Source organism: Anneissia japonica, unplaced genomic scaffold (genome assembly GCF_011630105.1).
Source record: "Anneissia japonica isolate Jap-2015-1 unplaced genomic scaffold, ASM1163010v1 scaffold199_len4679917_cov187, whole genome shotgun sequence".
In the NCBI taxonomy this organism is placed as follows: Eukaryota; Metazoa; Echinodermata; class Crinoidea; order Comatulida; family Comatulidae; genus Anneissia; species Anneissia japonica.
In genome coordinates, this window is record NW_022686322.1 from 7,948 (window position 1) to 14,747 (window position 6,800).

The 6,800-nt window shown below is 36.2% G+C and overlaps 1 long non-coding RNA gene across 1 annotated transcript; it reads left to right on the top strand.

Annotated features, from left to right (window-relative positions):
• Nucleotides 1–4,908: 4,908 nt before the first annotated feature.
• Nucleotides 4,909–6,290, top strand: LOC117114788. The gene is made up of 3 exons (XR_004446446.1): nucleotides 4,909–4,928; nucleotides 5,089–5,172; nucleotides 6,174–6,290. It is a non-coding gene; the product is annotated as an uncharacterized LOC117114788 (long non-coding RNA).
• The last annotated feature ends 510 nt before the right edge of the window (nucleotides 6,291–6,800 follow it).

The following is a 6,800-nucleotide window of genomic DNA, read 5'->3' on the forward strand; positions in this document are numbered from 1 at the left end:
GCTGGTCTCCGATTGCAAAAGTAGACACTCCTTTGGCAAAATGCTGGGCTCCGGTAGTTTCCATTATTGGCAAATCCCTGGCTCCGCTACCGTACGCTGCAAAGACAGTGATGGAATAGGAAAAAAGCGATGTCCCAACGTATTTGTCAGATGGCATGAGAAAGCTCCTCCAAGAAATATATGTTCAGGAATCCGGGTTCAATGCCCATAAGCCCCTTGAAATTATGTCACTTCTAACGTTTGTGGCGCCATTTTGTTGGGACCAGTTTGCCGAAACCGAGTTTGCCGAAACCGAGTTTGCCGAGTCTATAGCCACTCTGCCGAAACCCAGTTTGCCGAATCCATTCCCCAACCAAAATAATGACAACTCAGTTTGCCGAAACCCTGTTTGCAGAAATGAAATACATTTTCAATTTCACCATCATCTGCTGCATCGCTGCTCATTTTTATTTTGTTTTATTTTTGATTATTATGTTGTTAAGCGCCTCGAGTTGTTAATATTGAGGCGCTATATAAATATTGACAATTTCTGTTATTATTATATAATCTTAACAATCACTTTTGTTGTAAGCCTGTAATACGTCTAAGTGCCTTGATGGGGACCAACATGTTGAAAAACACACTTAAAGGCATAGCTATCAGTTGTAGAATAGAATGAAATGAAATTGAAGATTAAGTATCAAATCTTATTATAAGTGTTAACAAGAAAAATATACATATATTTCGTCATAACATTTAAGCACATAAATTGAAGCCCATATGCACGTGTCGGTGGTACGAGTGGTGGGTCAGAAAGGCACATCCTTAGTCGGACAAGCCTGGACCCTGCCCCCGTCGTCCGCAGCCAGGAAGAGGTCGTTGGACCAAAAATAATAATTTGTTTATCCATACGTTATTTTGATTGCCAATCCCTAATATTGTGGTATAAAAACACAATTTGGGTCATACGAAAACCTAAAAAACTATACCAGGGATTTTTATTCCAGGACCCACTGGCACATGTGTATAACTGTAGATTATTATTTATTCTTTTTCTTCAGGTCTACTTATTATTATCTTAATTAAATTTTATATAGGCCTATTTATTATAAATATGCTTATGACATTTTGCCTAATAGGCCTATTTAATCATTTTTTTTTGCTGATAGCCGAATTGTTTTAAATCAAGACAAAAATAATCATTACTATAATAATCCGCTATTTATTATACGAATACACAGTGATCCCATCGCGTTGGAATGGCTTCTAAATTCTCAATGTCGCTGGCGCCACCAGTCATGGAAAGCGAGTGCACCATTGTAAATGTTATGCTTCTGTTTATATTTCAATTAATTGACTTTCGACAAACTGGGATTCGGCAAACTGGGATTAATGGTTTATGAGTAGGCAAACTGGAATTCGGCTAACTGGGTTTCGGCAAAGTGGAGACTCGGAATCTGGTATTCGACAAACTGGGTTTGGCAATCTGGCCCGGATCTGCTTGCTCTCTATTTTAAAATGGTAAACATGTTCTGAACAAATAACCGTTAATAACGGTTATTTGGTTAAAAAATTCCAAAATAAGTATTTCTGCAGCCAAAAGACTTGAACAATTTAAATTCGATTTACCCCCACCCCACCCGTGCCCAGTGGCGTAACAGGCGGGGGAAGGGGGCAGACTGCCGGGCTGACCAAGCCGTCGTACTGGGCTGGGTAATAGATAAAAGAAAGAGGGGAGAGGAAGGAAAAGAGAAAGAAGGGGAAAAGAAAAGGAAAAGAAAAAGAGAAGAGGAAAAAAAAATAAATAAAAAGGAAGATATCATAATGACCAGACTCAAAACACCTTGCAACCCCTTTTCCACTTCAAAAAGTGTCCATATCTCCTTTGATCTAAGCCGCCAGATATTCTTCGCAGTGGCGTAACCACCCCTTGAAGATGCCCTTTTCACCCCCTGAAAGTGCCTAAAAATCTCAAATTTCACGCGCATTTCTTGTTAAAGTAGGCCAATTTCCTCTAAAAATTGCACATTTTATGGAGTTTTGATCAATTCCGACGAAATTAGAATTAAAAACACACAATTTTTAAGGGTTTTTTAGGGTTAGCTTTCGAAGTTATTTAAACACATAAAAGTCCTAAACTCAAGAAAGAAAATTTAAGATAGATAGTTTTACCTAAAAGAAGGGCCTCAATGTGTAATGATGGTGAAAGAATATTTCTTTAATAAATAAAGCCATAATGAAAATGCTTATATTCCAGTTTAAAAAAAACGTGTGTGGCCATATAATAACATAAGCCCTAAACTAAAAGGGAAAAAAATGTGAACGCTTCGCGCGCATTTTTGAGGGCGTGAACTTGTGCTTGTCCTCCTTTGCCTTTATAATTTAATTGAACACATAATAGTCCCAACTCAAATAGAAAGAACATTTAAGACAGATCGTTTTACCTAAAAGTATTGATGGTGAAAGAATATGTTTGTAATAAATAAAACCATGATGAAAATTTTTTTGAAATAAATTCATTTGGAACCAAATATAATTTGTATGAGATTTTTCATTTGTGTTAATCCAGCAAAAAACAAAACAATAGTACTCACACTACGTTTCGCGAACGATCCATTCGCTTTCTCAAGTAGACTGGTGATGTTATCGCCAGACTGGTCTGACGTCACCTCGGTGTTGTTGAGGTCGAAGTGCATCGCTGCGTCGTCTACGAGGCCCCCTCTCAGTGTTGTGGTCCAATATGATATCATCATACATATGTGATAGAATGTGTCCTCCTTCATCTCTGTTCATAGTATCTGTTGTTTTTCTGATCCATAAAGATTCTCTGATTTTTCGTTCAAACCATGAGCTTCCTTTTTGTAATATTTTTATGCCCCAATTTGGAATATGATTTAGTTGTGTGGCATGATCGGTGATCGCAGATTTATTTAAAATTTGATTGCAGATTTTAAAAAAATTTAAAAAAATGTTTAAATAAATCTGCAATCACCGATCATGCCACACAACTAAATTATATTCCAAATTGGGACATAAAAATATTACAAAAAGAAAGCTCATGGTTTGAACGAAAAGTCAGAGAATCTTTATGGTTAAAAACTTCAAATACACGTCTTCTCTACGATATCACGAATTAAAAACAAGATGACGGTGAATTCTCCATAGTTTTTCCAACAACCGGATACCATCAGCTCCTACAAACATATAGCCTCTGATTGTTGAGAACCCCTATAGAGTATTTTCCTTATCTGTAAAAAGAAATCCAAAACATTAGCTCTTTTACGGCTCTTTCATCTTCTCTATATCTAGTAGTGTCGGTGTAGTGTTTCCTTAATGTGTCAAAAAATTCTCCGGAATCTCCATCTTCAGAGGAACTCAAATCCCTGACAGTGAATACGTTTGTAATCTCCGACTACTGTATAATTACCAGAAAGGCGAAACAGACTTTTCAGCTAGTTTAACTTGCTAATATTACTCAAGGTACTAGGTGGGCTACGATGAACAAAACCAAACAAGTGATGAGTTTTCGTTTCTTTAACTACCAAACTAATTTACCTTCTTTTAGCTTGGGAAACCGCTACCATACGTAAATTCAAACACTACGCTCAGAATATTAAAATCCATAGCTATCCAGAAACCGAGAAAGATTCGGAAAAAATGTGATGCAAGGCATTGCGATTTAACATTAGAAACTGTTTTTCTAGCAACCCAGTCGGGGAGAAAAGTCTCTGCTGACGCTTAGGACACAATGTATGGCCCCGTCTATTTACAGTGTTCATAATAATTTTCAACAAATTGCAGAATGTTTATGACTTGATTATTACCTCCTCCAAATGAGGTTATGTGTTATATTTGGTATCCGATCATTTCGTCGGTCACGCCTTCATTTTAATGGAATGTGTACATAATAATTGAAAACTGAAATCATTCAATTTTCGGAAGAGAAGTTCAAAGGACAAGGTTAAGGTCACGGAAATTCGATTTTACACCATTGAGCATAAAGAAAATAATAGAATAGCACCTCGTATTCAGGCAGCACTCACGAAAATATAGTAATCTGCCTGAATAACGACAGTCATTAATTCCATTATTTTCTTAAAGGTATGCTGCATCACTAAAAAATAATGTGCCTGAATACGACGGGCGATTCCATTATTAATACCGTGTAAGTATAACTAGATTTACGATCAAGATTTGAATATTCTAATACGATTCAAATACCAAACAATTTTTTTTATCTTGAAGTTCATCATCGAGTTAAAAGACAAATAATTAAAAGAGAATAAAGAAAAACGTTAAAAATCATAACAACAAAGACTTTTAACTCAAGGTTCCAAAACTCGGAGACACCCGCGACTATTATGGGTTATTCAATTTAATTCAACAATTCAACTTTTATTTCGGATCCAATAGACAAAATGATCACAAGAGAATAAGGCTCACTACCCTAATATGGGCCTGAACGAAGTTAATTAATTAATTAATGACAATGCGCGATGTTTCTACAATGACCGGTACAGTAGTCGGTCTACTGTGCCGGTACATACAACTGTTTCCTTAGCCCCACATGGTTGGGCTCTAGGTGGTCGGAATGGGACTTTCCAAACTTAAATTAAATATAATTTTTTTTTTTCATTTGTTATTTATAATTTTGAAAATGTTAGGAGGACACGGCCCGGCGCCCTTCTCCCTCCCACACCTAATCCACCACTGTATAGGGCCTAATTTATTGGTTTGTGACCCCTCACTTTACGTCAATGCATACCCAATTTCAGATCAGCCCATTAAGCACAATGTCGACGCCGTGACAAATACCAATTTGGTGTTTACTGACTCAACATTTACATCATCATTGCTCAGGTACCGACGTTCAATCACGCAGCGGAGGTGTTCCATTGATAAGCCTCAGCATGAAACACAGCAGTTGCAATTTAAATATTATTCCTAGAGTAAGTATATCTTGTACCTTGTAAATTGTAGCTTGCAGTTTTTTTCACTATAGTAAATTTCTTTCTAATTGAAGTTGTGGGAAAGATATGATTTATGAATATTCAGACCCATGTAAATGAAGAAATAGCAATAAAAAAGCGTGTTTTTTTTTTTACTTAGGGAAACAATGTTCTGCAGGTTATGAAGATGGTGTTATTAAGGTGTGGGATTTAAAGACAGCTAAAGCATTGACAACATTCAAAGGTGAGTTGAGTGAGTGTACAGGTCTCCCTCTAATTAAAGACCGCTTCTGTGACAGGCTACCTCCAATTAAAGACCATATTTCTGCAGCGTCAAATGAATGCCTATGTTAGGTCTTTTTGATAATACAGGTCTCCCTCCAATTGAAAACCCCTCCAATTAATGATGCTTCTGATTAACAACAGCCTCCAATTATAGACCACATTTCTGTGGCCGATATTAACAAATGTCTTTAATCGTTATTATGCCAAAGCTGCTAAAGACCATGGAAACCTCAGTCTTAAAAGTGGTCTTTAATTGGAGGGAGACCTGATAGTCATAGGCATACTATTGTATTATCACGTTCTTGGTATATTGTCCAGGGTGTTGCAATACCTACATTTGTCTGTCCATAGTTTAGTAAGGTGTGGTAAAACAGTATGTACATTCTGTATGCAGATTACCCATAATGAAGCTAATATAAGAATGTTTAAAATCATTATGTTATTTGTATAAAAGTGTGGAGTGTACCTTCGTTGGTTGTCAGTAATAAAGTAAATTTTGAAATTTGTATTGCTAAAGCTATCAAAACTTGTTTTGCCAAAATATTTCTTTCACAGTTCACAGTAGCAAAGAAAATTCATTAGTATCTAAGTGGTTATTAGAAGGGACTTCCTCCACTAACAAGGATTGAGAGTAGTCATTTAAGACACATGGAACAATATCCCCCTTTGGAGTGTGTAAATGTTTCATAGGTGTTTGATGCAATGATCATGTAATAATGTGAAAAAGATTTGGCACTTTATAAAACAGACATATGTCTATTAAAATAAATTTTGTATTTTGTTTTTATAATTTTTATATTTACTTTTTAAATATTATTATATTCATCAGTAATGAGCATTGATTAATCTGTTATAATATAAATAGGGTTTATGTCTATTCACCTGCCTTGTCTAGTCTAATAACTACTTTATTCTTGTTTTGTTTTTCTGAAATAAATAATTTATGTATTGCTTTTTAAGGAAATTCTTGTCACCAAGACAGTGTGACATCTTTAGATTGCCATGACAACAACAATCTCATCTTGTCAGGATCTGTTGATGGGTCAAGCAAGATATATAATTGTAATACTGGGAAGGTAAGTTTGTCTTCAGCCACATTTCGAAGTAGAACTTGTAGTTCTACTTGTTTGTAATTATGCACTCTGCAATTGTATTCCCGGGCCATAGCGAGGCACTGGGCGAAAGTGAGCCGTGGAGGTACACATAGTTGTGTCCCCGTAATGTAGGCCTAGCGCTGTCAAATGGTCTGGTCCTACCTAGCAATTTGCTTACACTAGGCATCCAGCAATTTCTATGTGATTTGGTAATTAAAAAAGTCACCTACTGGTACTCTATGGTACCTAGGCCTAGAGTACCTTTTATAGATCAAGATTCACAGTATAAATTACATAATAAAATTTGAACCGTACCTCCACCACACAACGACGGGGACTGAGGTAACGTGAGTGTGTTGCGTGAAAATTTGTGAACCGTGTATCTGACCTAGTTTACGTCAAAAAATACACCAGTGAGCCTAGGCAAGGAAATTTGTTTCTACTACTGTATTGATTTTCTTATTTAATTTCTATTTTGATACTGAATATATTC